General features: G+C 38.2%; 1 protein-coding gene across 1 annotated transcript in view; it reads left to right on the top strand.

The window, feature by feature from the left end:
* Positions 1-16,803, top strand: part of Kiaa1217 (KIAA1217 ortholog) — a 761,286-nt gene that overhangs the window by 176,905 nt on the left and 567,578 nt on the right. Inside the window, exon 2 of the mRNA XM_048812695.1 lies at positions 672-752. The gene's annotated coding sequence lies outside the window, so the exon portion shown is untranslated. The remainder of the gene's footprint in view (positions 1-671; positions 753-16,803) is intronic.

Here is a 16,803-nt window from a genome sequence, read left to right as displayed (position 1 = left end):
TGAATTAGAATCTACAATCCAGTGCTTTTTATCCTTGACCATGAAAGTTTTACGTTTCTTCCAATAGAAAAGAAAAGGTTCGATTTAAAGCAATATATGCGTAGTACTGAGACTGCCATGAAATTCTACAGCTGTATTTGATGACAACAGTGAGCCATGAGTTATGACAGGTTAGGTGTGGGGAGAGAGGCAGCCAGAGTACTAGAAAGGACACTGCCTTATGGGTCCCTCAAGCTAGAAATGAACTTCACTCTGCAGCTAAGGGATTTGAGTCTGCCAACTTCTTTTTATCCTTTAAAAATGTCTCCATTTTAAAAACTGTGGAATGAGGGAGTGTGAAGAGATTGTCTCCTGGGCCCCTTTAAGCAGTCAGCTATTACAGTTCTAAGCTCATGAGCCGCTACTGCTTTTCCTTTGGCTGACAAATGGTCTTGTCTCGTCCATTTTCCTCTTTACATGATACTGAAGTTTCTAAGACTTTGACAAGGTGTTTGCCTCGAAGGCAGAGTGCCCTGGTCCTTCTCACAGGACCTAAGATGCTCCAGCCACAGGATCCCATTCTATTTAATTTGTTGTCTTTAATTTCATATAGGCTTTTACATCTGCAGGGAAAAAATGTTTTTACATGCCCTGATATATGAACACTTATTTCTTATTTTTAACCTTTCCAGAAGTATTCCCTTGGACCCTCAGTTTAACAACATCTGTCCACAAGTGCAACTCTTTCTGCAGCAAGAAATATTGAATATGGGGTGAGTGAGACAACTCTTATGATCGACATGTCTGTATGAACAGTGTGTCTGGCTCTGTATTTTGGGAAGTTAATATATTTTTGCTTTAAGTAATTACAGTTTCCCTATGAGAATATTTATATGTTCCAGCAGGCCATGTATCTTTTGCCGTGTTAGATATGCACAATTGTGTCTTTAAAAATCAGGAGGCTAATTCTCTCTGATAGCTTCTGAATAAATGTGCACTCTCACAAGCTTTAGCGTTAAGATATAAATTGACACGAATATAAAGCAGGCTTTTAAAATCTATCATAGTTGGCTAGCATCTGTTTTGTCATATACCAAATAAACGCAGGTACATAAAAGATTCATCTTGTGGTGCCGATGCTCATGATGGAGGGGTTTATGGACACAGTGAAAATCTTGATTTGCAGTCACATAAAGACATTGGTTTTCCACTGTTTCTTGTCAAGCTCCCGCAGAGGCTCCACGGAAACCAGATTGCCCAGGGCACACGGTTCAGCTGCACCAACAGCCAGTTCAGAGAAGTTACCAGGTAACACAGATGCATGTTGTCACAGTAAAGAAGCACAAAAGGGCTCTGCTTTTTTTCTTTTTCCTGGCAGAAATACTCCAAAACAAAAAGACCAACTTAGCACAAGACATTGAGTCAGATTATGGCGAGAGAAAAAATGATGTATATTGAAGTAACACGCTGGCTCACTCCATAATTATGGGGGGAGGCATACTTACACATCAAAATGTTTTGTTCTGTTTTGTTTTTATCTAGACTGTCAAACCAGTGGGTAGTACCAAATAGTGTTATTCCAACGGCAGTTTTTGTTATTTCTTCCTTCTTTCTTATAATGATCATATTTTTTCTTTTGGTTTACTTAAAATAATTTTATTCCAGAAATTTATGGGCTAGAGTATAAAAGAGGCTATCATTCAGTCAGCCAATACTTAGTGAGCGTATACTCTGTTCATGCTATAGGCTCTATTTCCGATGCAAGGCCTCCTTGAGCCTGTATTCTAAAGGAGAGACAGAACTAATGAGCAATAAGTGAAACTATAATGTGTCGATAAATGCAATGTAAAGCAAAGCTGAGGTGGAGTTGAGGCACGTGGTGATGAGGTGCTGTTTTAAATAGTCAAAGTGGATAATATTTGGGCAGTGAATTAATAGATGTAAGGAACCGTTACATCTGCCTGGGGAAAAAATGATGGGGTTTTGGTGGTAAGAGAGATGCTAGGCAGTGACAGGTTCTCTATTTCAGAGGTAAAAATGACAAAATTTCCTTCCAGATAGGATGATGTGGGGCATGAGTAGAAAATGATGAGGATGATTCCAAAGTCTTTGGTTTGAACAACTAAAGGATGGAGCTGTCATTTACTGGCACTAAAAAGACTGCAAAGCCGGTTGGGAGAGGGTAGATTTAGGGCTTTTGTTTTACAGCAGTGAAGTTTGGAATATTTATTAGACATGTGAATGTAGAACTCAAGTAGGCAGTTGTGTATTCAAGTCTGGAGCTCAGAGGCAGGATCTGTGATGAAATACACATATCAAGATGTTGGTTCTTAGATGGTAGTCCTGGCTGAGATGGAATGAGGCCATGAAAGGCAGTGACTGCTGCCCGCCTTCGCTTTAGGCATTTAAAATGCAGTGGCTCCCTGGCTTTGATATTTTTAAAGAATCTGCCTGGATGATTCTTACGTATAATGTAGATTAAATACATCTGACTTAGCGAATGACTTGGCAAGAGATGAGCAGAAGACTCAGAGAGAGTCCAGGGCATTCTAGAGATCAAAGAGAGGAGGGAAGACCAATCAAGAGGAGTTACTATGAGACCAAAGGAAAGTAAGGAGAGAGGATCTGAAAGCCATGTTCATCTCATTTTCTTTTTAATTTTTTGGTATCAGGGATTGAACCCAAAGGTGCTTAACCACTGAGGCACATCTTTCATTTTGTGGGGTTACCAGGGATTGAACTCAGGGGTACTCAACCACTGAGCCTAATCTCTAGCCCTATTTTGCATTTTATTTAGAGACAGGGTCTCACTGAGTTGCTTAGCTCCTCACTGTTGCTGAGGCTGGCTTTGAACTTTCAATCTTCTTGTCTTAGCCTCCAGAGCTCCTGGGATTACAGGAACGAGCCACCTTACCCAATGTAAACCCTTTTTAATTTTTCATTTTGAGATATGGTTTAGCTAAGTTGCTTAGAGCCTCAATAAGTTGATGAAGCTGGCTTTGAACTTGTTATTCTCCTGCCTCAGCCTTCAGAATTGCTGAGATTACAGGTGTGCATCACCATGCTTGGCTCCAAGTTCATTTTATTAAAGTGTGGTTAACTATATCAAGGGCCATAGACGGGTCAAGTCAATGAAGAATTAGAATTAACCACTGGATTTAGCCATGTGAGAAGTTTGGTGGCTATTAAAAAAAAACTGTATCAGTAGTTCAGCAGGAAGATGGTTTAATTAGAGTGGATTCAAGAGGGCTTTGGAGGAGGAAGATTGGAACTAGTCTTTGTAAATCGACACTTTGAATTAATTTCTCTATAGTGAGAGCAGAGAAATGGGGAGGTAGAGTGAGAGGTGGGGGTAAGAGAGCTTTGTTTTTTTTACAAGATGGGGAAAAATAGTGGCATGTGTGTATGCTCTTGGAAATGATCCAGTAGAGGGTAGATGATGATACAGGAGAAAGAAGCAAGAATTGATGGAGTTTTGGGTAGAAAAAGGGGGACACATGTTAAATGGCTGTTTTATCCTAGTTGGGAACATGGCCAGTAACTCCAGAGTCACAGGAGGGAAAGTCTGAGTACCTAGGCCATTTGCAGGCAGGTGGATGTTCATGAAGCAAATGCTGGAGGACATTCTCTTAGTGACTGCTTCTGTTTTCTCAGGGAAATAGGAAGCAGGTTCTTCGGTTAAGAGGGGATGGGAAGGAAGATTTAGAGTCTTGAGGAGAGAACAAAATATGAAATACACTGCTATAGTTTGGATGTGGAACATCTACCAAAGATCTACGTGTTAAAGGTGTGGTCCCCAGGATGGCTACTGAGAGCGGGTGGGAACTTTAAGAGGCGGAGCCTAGTGGGAGATGTTTTGGTCATGGGAGGGGTGTGCCCACAGAAAAAGATTGTGGGGTGCCAATCCATCAGTATGTTTCTGGCTTGTGAGCAGTTTGTTCTGACTCATGCTTCCCACCAATACCATCTGGCATGCTCACCAAAAGCCTAAAGTTATGGGGCCACCAGATCTTATATTGGAACCCCTAGAAATATGAGCTAAATAATTTTTCTCTTTATAAATTAATTCCTTGGGTATTTTGTAGTAGTAATATGGAACTAATACATATACATAAGGAAAATGAATGAATAAATGAACAGGGAAATGTAGAATTGGTGGGCAGTTTAAAATTTTTAGCGTGAGGCCAACAGCTCGGTGGGTATTTTCTAGCTACATTAAGCTGTTTGCCTGATGTTGCAGACCTGGAGAGTCAGGTAAAACCAGGGGGGAGTTTCTGCCAGATGAACAGACTGGAGGAGGAGTGAGCCATTGAGTTAAACTATGTGCTGTGGGGTGTTCATAAAGAACCTGACCACATATGCTAGGTTGGGGAAAGTGAGGATGTAAGAGGAGTGAGCACAGGAAAAAGATGTTGGGATGAGTGGATTAGAGGTCTGCCTATGGTCAAAAAAATTGCTGAAGACAAGGTTCCAGAAGTTCACTGTGGCATGAAATGACTATCAGTTTTCATGAAAGGTAAGCATATTTATTACCATAGCTGATTTCTCTTTGAATCAACTTAATTAAGTTTTCACCCATTAAAATTAGTTAAGTTATGCAAAAAGGACCATAGCTTTGAACATTAGTATGTACTCTTTCACTTACAATTATGAAATGAATATATTAGCGTATAATCTAAAAACAATTAGTGATTGCTAGAATACATCTCAGTCATCCGTCTCTTATAAAGTAATAAATTGCCAAAGACAAACCCATCCCGAGCACTTTTAAAATATTTATGCTTCTTTGCAACCCCAGTGGTTTGGGGAAATGATGACAAACAACATAATGTATGTCTCTGCCTATTTTGTAAATCACTTTAATTTTGCTGAATTGCTAGAGAGGGATGTGCTGTGGTTAAGAAACTTTTCAAAAATCTAATTGATAAAATTGCATTATATAAGACTAATGTTAGAGCTATAAAATGTTTGGCTTTGATAAAATTTTGTCTTGCACTTCAGAATTGTATGTGAATGGGCAGTCAGCCACCCACAACCTGACCTAAAGACCTTTCATTCCAGCTTGGGTATTTTGCTCCACGCCTGGCTTCCCTGGTTTTCTTGTTATAATTTTTGGCATTGTTAAATGAAATTTGTAGGAGGCTGTTGATTTGGAATAGGAACCTGTGCTGAGCCCAACAGACCAAACCAAGGTAAAGTTTAATCACATTCATTGAGCTTGACTGGTTATAGGAGGCCCTGTAGCCAATTAAGTAAGCTGTAACCAGTTGATTGGCTGATTGACTAAACTGTAGCCAATTAAATTGTTTTCCATGCTTTGCTTCATTTTTCTATAAATTCTGTGATAGCATCCTTGGCTGGACATCTCAGAACTTGCTCTTGTTCTAGAAGGAATTTGGTTCACAAACCCTGTTTTGTTTGTTCTTTGCTCAGATAAACTCTACTAAATTTAATTGGTCTAAGGAGTTTTTCTTTTAGCAGCATCAAAGTTAAGAGTGCAGTTTTAAATAAATTTAAAAACAAGGAAAACACATTTAAAAAGCACCATGAGTTTTAAGTTTTCTGAGTTCCGAGTCAGAATGAGATGACTCCATGTTTGCATCTGTTTGTCAGCTTGAGAAGCGTGTGTGGCCCCGTCTTCTTCCCTGCTCAATCTACTAGTATATGTCAACGAATTGAGTTAAAAGCACTCACTATTCTCAAGGTCCTCAAGCCAAGATCCAGCAACCCTAATTGTCTTTCCTTCAAGTGAGATTGGTCTGGAGCCTAAAAGAGCCTCCTTAGTGGCTCTGGGTTCAATTATTCATCTAGTTCTGGATCGACTTCACCTGAACTTTTACCTTGATACTATGTTTAGCTAAAGGCCTTTGACAAAAGTAGTATAAATCTGGTATAGCAGATAATGCCATTGCTTTCCTATTAGCATTGTGGTAAAACAAACTCACAGACCTTCCTTTATTTTCTCACATGATACATTCCTGAAAATGTGAAAAATCAAGTGCGGGAAAAACACAAACTAGACTTATATGTTACAAGGAATTTGTATTTCTATACAGCTGACAATTAAATCCTTAATGACATTTCCTCTATAATCCAGTGGTATAGTTTTAATATTCAGGATGCATTCTTCGATTCTGTTCTTTCAGAGTTAGACATGTTAGTTCTAATGGATGTTCAGTTGAGACTAAAGATTTGCTTTGGGTGGAGAGGCGGCTTGTATGTTTTGCAGTGCTAAGGATCAAGCTCTGGGTCTCATGCATGCTAGGTAAACACTCTACCACTGAGTTATATCCCCAGCCCAAGACTCGCTGTTTTCCTAATCTATGCTACTCATCAATAGCATCAAAGCTTTCATTTTTGTTTCCCCTTATTTTTAAAAATCACTTATTTACTTATTTTTCTGAAGTACTGGGGATTTAACCTAGAGGCACTCTACTTATAAGCTAGATCCCCTGCCCTTTTTATTTTTTTTATTTTGAGATAGGGTCTTGCTAAATTACCCAGGCTGGCAATTTAGCTCTCCTCCTGCCTTAGCCACCGGAGTTGCTGGGATTACAGGTGTGGAGCACTGAGTCTGGCTATTTCCCTTTTAGTTCTATAAAATAATCCATACAGAATGCAATACCATGCTCAGATGCTTACATATGCCATGCTGGACAGGTGAAGATAGCGAGGTCCCCTAACTGAGACATTGTAGTGCAGACATTGTCTATGCCTGATGGTGCCCTGAAGATCAGTGTTGTGGCTTAGATGATCGGTGTTAGATTTTATTTTCATGTAACTATTGATCTATCATCCCAAGGAGGGATTACTTAAATATTTCTTATAAAGATCCACTTAATAAGAGAAGGGGAACCAGGTGTGGTGGTGCGTGCTTATAATCCCAGAGGCTCAGGAGCCTGAAGCAGGAGGATCAAAGCCAGCCTCAGCAAAAGCGAGTCACTAAGCAACTCAGTGAGACCCTGTCTCTAAATAAAATATACAAAATAGGGTTGGGATGTGCTTCAGTGGTCCAGTGACCCTGAGTTCAATCCCTAGTACATAAAAAAAAAAAAAATGGAGGGGTGTTGAAGTGGCTGATGGGAGATGGTGGAAGAGTGTAGAAAGTTTTCAAAATTCACCTATGAGTTTATTAAATAATAGTTAGGAAGCATAGCTCAGTACTCCCTCATGTTTGAATTATGTTTAGTTGGTTTGGTGTAGCACTGGCAACAATTCATTACCATTTCATTGATATGTTTATCAATTGATTGGCAGTTGGGGAACCAATTGTCTCAATAAGTAAAAACAAAACCTGCCCTTAAGTCTATGTTTCCAACCAAGGAGGTAGATGGCTTGTCCTCTGGAGTTATCCTGGCAATATTGCTCATGCTAAGTATTAAAATACTTTACTTTGGGTTTAAGCATGTTTATAAATCCTGCTCTTTATAAGTCATCATCAAGTTTGGAAAATATTTATGTGACTTCTCATAAAAATATGTTAAAGAAAGAAAAATGTGTCTAATTCTAAAATTAACTAATTAATTGGTTAAAAACTTCATAAAAGTTTGGTCAGAGATGAGGAGACAGCAATAGTTAGTTGTGTTGGAAAAGTTTACATTTTTAGGATAAATTTCACCAGAAGGATAAGCCACATCCCTCTTTTACCTAGATTCTTTGCTCTATAGTAATGACTATTTCAGCTCATGTTTGCACTTTAAAAAAAAATAAATCAGAGGCTCAAAGATGGGTGCAGATATATTCCTTGAGTTATGATCATTTCAAGAGCTAACCAAATGCACCACATGATAATATTTTAGTCAGTGATGGACCTCATGTGATGGTGGTCCAGAGGATTATGATGGAAAATTCCTCTCACCCATTGATGTCATACTCCTAAGCTGGTGTAAACAAACCTATGCTGCCAATTGTATAAAAGTATGGCAATGCAGTTGTGTACACTACATAACCCTGTACTTTCTGTGGTTATTTTAGTGTGTATGCCTTTTACTTATAAAAAGTTTACTATAAAGCAACATGTCATGTTATACCATCAACAGCCTCAACATCTCTGTCTTTTGATTGCATCAAGGGGTCACTTTAGAGTGATTGACCTAGACCATCTTTGTATAAGTTCACTCCATGATCTTTGCCCAAAGACAAAATCACCTAATGATGGACTAGCCTAAAGTTTAAGAATTGAGTTCTAGATTCAGTGAATTTTCCAACTCACTCTTGATCTTAGACACATGAGACTGACTGGATCATATCTCAGATTTCTAGCTTTCAAAAATTAAATTGTGTAGGATAAAATATGGGAAGCAAGTGAGCTACTTTAGCTCCTTGCTTTTAAAAAATTAAATTTAAAAAAAGCAAACCTTTGTACCCGATTGTTAGCTGCTATGTTCAAAAGAAAAACTTTTATAGATTTTTTCTAAAAAAATTGATATTATTTTTGAGAGCAGTTTTAAGCTCATGGCAAAATTGAGTATCAGGCACAGAGATTTCCCATGTAGACCTTTTGCCCATATATGTGCAAAGCCTCCTCAGTTATCAACAATTTCTACCTCTTGATATCTTTGTTAAAATCAGTGAGCCTACATTTCCACATCGTTATCCTCTAGAGCCCATAGTTTTTATTAGGTATTATGTATTCTGAGTTTTGACAAATGTATAATGATGTGTATCTACCACTGTAGTTTTACATAGAGGAGTTTCAATGTCCTAAAAGTCCTTTGGGTACCACCTAGCAACCACTGATCTCTCTCTCTCTCTCTCTCTTTTTTTTTTACTGTCTCCATAGTTTTGCCTTTTCTAGAATGTTGTTGTAGTGGGAATCACACAGTGTATATAGCCTTTTCAGATTGGCTCCTGTCACTTAGTAATAAGCATTTAAGTTTCTCCCATATCTTTTTGCGGTTTGATAGCTCATTTCTTTTTAATGTTCAATAGTATTTCATTGTCTGGATGTATCACAGTTTCTCCATTCACCTACTGAGAGACATCTTGGTTGCTTCCAAGTTTGGGTTATTATAAATAGAGTTGCTGTAAACATCCATGTCCAGGTTTTTGTGTAGCCATAAGTTTTCAGTTCCTTTGGGTAAACACTGAGGAGTGTGATTGTTGGATCATATGGTAAGAGTATATTTAGTCTTATAAGAAACAGCCAAACTGTCTTCCAAAGTGGCTGTACCATTTTTCATTCCCACCAGTAATGAAAGAAAGTTCTTATTTCTCTATATCCTCACTAACGTTTAGTATTATCAGTGTTCTGGGTTTGGGCACTTCTGATAGGTACCCAGTGGTATCTCTTGTTCTAATTTGAATTTCCCTGATTATGTGTTGGTATTCTTGATTCCTGAGAGTGTGTTCTGTGAATGTCCAGAGATGTCTGACCCTGGAAACCTGCCAGTGGCAGGCAGGAGAAGTGTACTATCAGTCTTATGACTGAGACTTGTCCCTTCCCAGACAAGTAAGTCACAGCCTTAAGTTCATGTCCTCTTTATCTTTTAAACCAATTTAGCCTGTAATACACTGTCAGTTCAGCAGTCTCAAGAGTGAAATTATTTTCAGAGGTAGGGCAGCCTCATTCTCACCAGTAGCCACACCATTATCCAGGGGGAAATTAAGTCCAGCCACTCTAATATGCAACCCCGTGCTTCTCCAGTCACCTCTCTAATTACCCCATCCTGGGCACTGACACGTGGTAGAATTAGAGGACTTGTTCCTGCAGATCTGCCCTTCACTACCAGCTCAGGTTTGTACTCAGCCACGGATGTTAGCATCCGATCCTGGGGACTAGCCCTGCCTGTTGGTTCCCTAGGTGGCTACAAACCTAGGTCTCTGCACTGGCTACTCAACTCACTGCCTGGAAGTTGAACTTAAATCAGCCTTGCTCCTGCCACCTCTCCTCTCCCATCTGTGTGATTTCACCACACTATTCTCACCTAGTGGCTTCAATTACTGGTTTTGGAGGGAAGCATTTCTGCTTTCTTCAGCCAAAGAAACTAAGCATTCTTTTTAAGTTTTATAGTTCACAGTGCATTTAAAAAATGTTTTTATAAAAAATGTCTATTTTTAAGGTGTACAAGGTGATGTTTATATATATTGGAGTGATTACCATGGAAAAGCTAATTACTAGATGATTCATCTCTTCACAGTTTGAGATGTGGGTCTACATGCTACTCTTTGTAAATTTCAAATATACATTATATTGTTACTATAGGTAGGGGGTTGCTCATTACATCTCTACAATTTATTTATCTACATAACTGAAACTCTGTACCTACATCTCCATACCGAAGAACTATTATAGTTTGGAACTGGAATGTTCCCAAAAGCTTATGTGGTGAAAACTAGGTCCCCGATGCAGTAGGGGTTTGGGGGATGCAATTAGATCATGGCCTCTGACCTCATCAGTGGATCAATCCACTGATAACTGAATAGGTTACTGGGAAGTGATGAAAACTGTAGGCAAATAGGGCATGGTTGAAGTAGGTCACTGGGAAGTATCCTTGGGGACTGTATCTTGTCCTTGACCTCTTCCTTCCCCTCCCTTTCTCCCTTCCCCATCTCTTTCTCTGCTTCTCAGTCCCATAAGCTGAGGCAGCCTTTCCACCATGATGCTCTGCCTCACCCAGACCCAAAGCAATGGAGGCCGCCAACCATGGACCAAAATCTCTGAAACCATAAACCAAAATGAATATCTCCTCCTCTAAGTTGTACTTTTGAGGCATTCTGGTCACAGTGATGAAAATCTGACTAACACAAGCACCTAAACTGAAATCTCTAGATGGGGATATAGATAGAGAGTAGATTTGAAGGTGAAGGACCTCTAGAGGGAGAGCCTTAGAAGGAAACAAAATAGAGAGCAAATGCTCTTCTCTCTGGTTCATGACAAAGTTGACTTCTGAAGTTCAAAGAAGGGGTACCATTCATCTTTGTATCTTTAGCATGTAGCACTCAGGAGGTTCTTGATAAATATTTGGGGTGCTTCTCAGAAAAGCCAGGGATACATGGCAGTCAACTAGTTATTGAGAATAATTAATGATAGGGCACTGAAACAAGGATGGAAATAAGACTTTTCACCCCTGTTTTTATTCCCAGCAATCTCCACACCTGTTTGAAGCTGTGTGCTTCTGAAACCCATTAACCTTACTTCTGTATTGAGCTGTCTTTCAAATCATTGACATAGAAACAATTGTTGTGCCCATGTTTAGTGGGATTATTTGTGGAACCAAAGTTACCAGATGTAACATTTATTTCTCCAAATCATCTCACCAATGGGAAGTTACGTATATTTCCAAAGTGCCCCGAGTGTGACAGTGTGGGTAAAGCCTTCTGTGCTGAGGTTAGCGATGGTATATGCAGATGTTAGTAGAGAAATCATCATCCTGATGTATGGTCAGCCTAAAAAAATAAGAATTTTTTTATTTGTTCTTTTTAGTCTCTTGACCTATTCTTTACAAAGAATAATAATAAAAAACCTGACACCGTAGAGTCCCACTTTGATTTTAGCAACCACATATCCCTCTTGTTGTTCATTTTGTGGACGATAAAATTGATGTCTTCACATTTGGATCAGAAAACAAATTTTCTTTCTAAACACACTTTCCTTGGAAAGTCTGTTGTCTTATATTCATTCAAAAGGATTGTCACTCGTGCATGTATGGGCCTGACCCTACCAATTGCTTTTTGGTGAAAGCCCTTTGTGAAAGACACAAGCTCTGTGTGAAACGTGCCTAGGGAAAGTGATTGCGGAAGTAGCCACAGCAGCCAGGGGCCAGGAAGGTCTTTCAGATCTGGGGGTCAGACTGAGCAACCTGCTGAATTTGTTAAAACCATCTCATTTTTAACATGCTCACTAGGGTGCAGCAGAGGAAGACGTTGTGTGTGTTCTCAGAGTTTGACACTCAACCACAAAAGCAAAAGTAAGTTAAATGAACACCAGCTGATGGGAGAAACACACCAAGTTCAGGGTCACATTTCACTCTGCCTGAATTCATTCTCTACACACACATGTCGGGAGGTGATAGTACAGCTAAAACGTTAGTCACTTTTGAATTTTGGAGTCAAATTCTTCAACCAGTACCACTAGAGAATACTTCTCCATATACCTTATTCTGTGAGCCCATCATTAATGTAAGAGTTTTGAGACTATTCTTAAGTGTATCTTTATTAAAATCTTTCTCGGTATATAATCATCCCTTGGTATCTGCAGGGGATGGGTTCCAGGACTCCCCTCTGTTACCCAAACCCAAGGATGTTCAAGTGCCTCATATAAAATGACATAGTATTCACATTTCACCTATACACATGCTCTCATGCATTTCACTGGACTCCAGTTAATTTACAAGACAGTATAAATGGTATTTGAATTGTTGGTATACTGTATTATTTAGGAAGTAAAGACAAAGAAAAAAGTTTGTTCATGTTAAGTACAGACAGTTTTATTTTTAATATTTTTTTGACATTACTGACTACATACCCAGCTCTCTTTTAATTAGGACAGTGTCTCACTAAATTGCTGAGGCTGGCCTCAAACTTGTGGATCCTCCTACCTCAGCTTCCTGAGTCACTGAGATTACAGATGTGCACCCCTGCTGTGCCCAGCATTTTTTTTTTTTTAACATTTTGACCCAGAGTTGGTAAAATACACAGAATAGGAATCTGGGAATCTGTTTATATGTAGGGCCAATGGGGAAACAAATTAAGATCAGGAATCCTAGATTTTAGACTTGAGAATGTCACTGTCCATTGGGAACCTCATTTAACCACACTGAACCACAGTTTTGTCCATTGTAAGAAATAAAAGGATTATAGTACTTATCATCAATCATATGCATAAAGTATGTCAGTGTTTCTTAAAAAATTGTTATATAAGTGTTTTATGTTTAAGATAAAGACATAAATGCAAAGAATAGATTATATAAAAGTTGGAGGGAGAAGAGTGTTTGAGCAATCTCTAAATCACATTCCTTTGAAATTTTTCCATTACTGATGTTCTTATAACAAAGAGTTGTTAAAAAAAAAATAGAAGAAGCAGCAGCGCAGCTATAGGCGACCATTAGGATAAGTTAGAATCTGTCTAAAGAATGTAAGTTTCACATCTCTGTCCTGAGGGGTCAATATCTGCAGTTGCAGAAGAAAAATAAAATTCTATCTGAATACAGTCCAGAAATTTCCTTATACTGGCTATGATAAGGCTTTTGTAAAAGTACTCATATATAGTTCTTTCTTCTATTCCACATTTTCTTGGTTTCTTTTAAATGAAAATTTACCTTGTGGGGCTTTTGCAAAGATCCATATTTAATTGCTTTATGAAAGAAACTGAAGTTTAAAAACAGTTAACTAACAAATCTTACTTATGATTTGAATTTTGTTTTATTTTGGAAATCCCTGAAACAAATATGATTCAGTTATTCAGTTGTTGGCCAAAATTAATTATATATCTCTTCTGAAATAGTTTTCTTTGTGATTTTTGTGTCATTAATTCTCAACTTTTTGGTATACTTCTTAGGATTTTCGTTGTAGGCAAGATGTTCTCTACAGAGAACAACGCATAAGCTTTGTACATTTTTTTTTTTTTGCAGAATTTTACATTTGCAAAACAGTACAGTCAAATTTGAAATTGGTTTTGAGTTGCTTTCCAAACATCTTTACCTGTCTCACATGGGATGTCCAAAGCATGTGCAGACAGTTCCTTCCTAAACTCTGACTCACTTTACCAGGCTGACACCTGACTGATATTAAATGTTAGGGTTAGATTTAAGATTTGAATGTAACACAATTTTGACCTTATTCAGAAACTATCAAACTATCAAAAAGGATACAAAGACTGAAATTAGGGTGGATGAAATCTTGGATGGCTTTTTTCCTTTCCCCCTTATATCCATACCATTCTGTTTTGTTTTGTTTTGTTTTTTGCTTATTTCAGGGGGAAATGAGATGTACTACTCTTGAACAGTTATGCCTATAATCATAACAGTAATCATCGTGCCTATAATCATCTCAACTCATCTGGGTTTGAAACTTCAGGACAATATTTAGTGTATTTTGTTTTGCTTCATATTTAATAACTTGAAGTCTTTTTCTTAGAATTTGAGTATAGAGACCTCAAGTAATGTGTAGAGAGATGGATGAGATTGAGAGGACTTCCTCGTATTTTGTGTAATAAATAGTTTTAAGTTACTTTTGTACAGATTGGTTTTTGCACATTTTGTGCAAAAGTGGTTCTAAATTGTAAATAAGTATGTGCTTGGAAAATTTTAATAACCTTTACTAATGTATAATTTACACGGAGTAAATGCACACACCTAATGAAAGGAGTTTTGCCAAATGTGTAACCAAAAACCCAATCAAGTTATAAAACATTTATTTCACCTAGAAAGTCCTCCCTCGCCACCTCTCTCCACCTTTACCTCTGATCTGATTTCTAGCTCTGTTGGTTAGTTCTCTCTGTTTTAGAGTATCATATTAATTGGAATCACGTGGAACATATTCAGTGTGTCAGACTCCTTTTTCTCAATGTTATGCTTTTGAGATGCATCCATTTGTGACATCAGTACTTTGTTCCTCTTTGTCACTGAGTAGTCCATTTTGTGCATGTACCACAGTTCACCTTTTGTGGATATTTGGGTGGTAGATGGTTTGGGGATATTACAATTAAAGCTGCTTTACATTTTCAACCCAAGTTTTGGTGTTGATATGTGTTTTCATTTTTCTTGGGGGAATATTTTTGGCTGATAGAGCATAAATATATACATAACTTCACAAGAAACTGCCACATTATTTTCTAATTGTGATGGGACCATTAAACACTCCTACCTGTAATGTGTGATAATTTCATTTGTTCTGCACCCTGTGGACAGTTCACTTGGTCACATCTTTTTTTTTTTAAAGACATTCTAACGCAGGTGTATAGGTATCTCATTGCGCTTTTAATTTAATTGCCTAATGATTAATAATGCTGAGCACCTTTCATGCATTATAATTGATTTACCTTCCTTCTTTATGCTTTGTCTGTTCTTTATTCAAGTTTTCTTCATATTATAGATTTGTAAGATTTCTTTATGTATTCAAGATAAAAAATCTTGTCAGATATGTGTCTTGCAAATATTTTCTCACTGTGAGAAAAATTTATCATTTTAAATTACTGAATTCAAAAGAGAAATGGTTTACATTTTTATTTTCTTAAAAGTATCATTTAAGAAGCAAAAGCTTTTCATTTTAACAAAGTCCATTTTAGTCAAACTTTTTCCTTATGACTAATATTTTTGTTTTGTTTTCTTCCAAGAATCATTTGTTCCCTGAGGCCCAAAGGGGTTTTTTCAAAAACACAATTGATTTCTGTGTTCTAACTTTGCTATATTCAGTTCTTCTCATTATCTTTTTGTACCTTTCTTAGAATATTATTCATAGATAATCTTCATCTCTGTAAATAGGAAAAATGTCATGTCTTTAGCCAGTTTTAATATCAAGTTAATGCTAGTCTCAGAAAATGAGTTTGGAAGCATTTTCTAGTTTCTGAAAGTTTGTATAAGATTGACATTTTTTTTCCTTGAATGTTTAATGGAATTCAGCGAAGTCATGTGGGTGTCAAGTTTTCTTTATGAAAACATTTCTGATTGTAGACTCAAATTCTTTAGTAAATATAGATCCATCAGCTTTTTAATTTCCTCTTGAAGTAATATTTTTGCATACTGTATCTTTTAGAGAATGTATCCATCTCCTCTCCATTATTAGATGAATTGGAATAAATTCTATCATTATTCTGTCTTTAAAATCTGTAGGCTGTCTAGTGAGTTCCTTTTCATTCCTGATATCAGCAAATTATATTTTCTCTTTATATTTCCATAATTTGACTTACTAGGAGTTTATCATTTTTAACAATCTTTTCAAAGAAATAATTTTTGGTTTGTTAATCTTCTTTTTTTCATCGATCTCTGCTATTTGTTATTACTTTATATTCACTTTGGGACTATTTTGTTATTTTCTAAATTCTTATGATAGATAAATAGAAAACCTATTTTGAACTTAGATTTAAATTTTATAATCACTGCCTTGTCTTTTTGCATATGAAGCCTTTTTATAGATTATTTGACAGTGCTGATTCATTTTGTCAAAAATTCACTGGGAGGGGAGGGGAAGATGGCGGCGAGGGGAGTGCATTGCCCCCGTGTGCCGCGTCACTGTGTGGGAGAATGACAAGTCAGGACGGCTAAAGGCTATCTTGTTAGGAATTTCCAGCAATAGTGGGGTGCTCCGGAACCTGGAAGAAGGATTTCCATCGCACGAGGATCGGCTACAGGGACTCAAACGCGAGAGATTTGTCGCATGGAGGGTAACACTGCTTATTCAGCAAATCGCCCCGCGGCTAGAGTCTGCAGCACGCGCTGGGAAACGAGGAGATAGCGATGCAGGGATACAGCACTGCAGTTTCTGCCAGCCGTGCAAGCACCGTACTCAGGGCTGAATTCTGGGTTTGAGACGGGGGAAGGAAGCGGTCCAATTCGGTTCTCCACACCGGTCAGACCACAGAGGAGGCCAGCGGCCACCATCTTGGAGAGCTGACGTCACCATCCCTGTTTTCGACTGACCGCAGCCCATTCAGCCATAGAACAGGTAATTTCAGGCTGCCATTCGCCTGCGGCTTGCAGACAGATTACTCAGGCTCAGTGCTAAATAACCCGCGGAAACTGCTTCTTGAAGCCTGCTCCTATCAGAGCATACACCGAGCACGGAGCGGCCGAGTTCCGGCTCCCGGAACTGCTCTGGCCCAGGGCTAAGGAGCCCGCGGAAACTGCTTCTCGGTCCGGGTCCTGCTGAGTACTGTGGAGGTAAATA

Source organism: Marmota marmota, unplaced genomic scaffold (genome assembly GCF_001458135.2).
Source record: "Marmota marmota marmota unplaced genomic scaffold, marMar, whole genome shotgun sequence".
Taxonomy (NCBI): Eukaryota; Metazoa; Chordata; class Mammalia; order Rodentia; family Sciuridae; genus Marmota; species Marmota marmota.
This window is presented reverse-complemented; position numbering and strand designations above follow the sequence as displayed.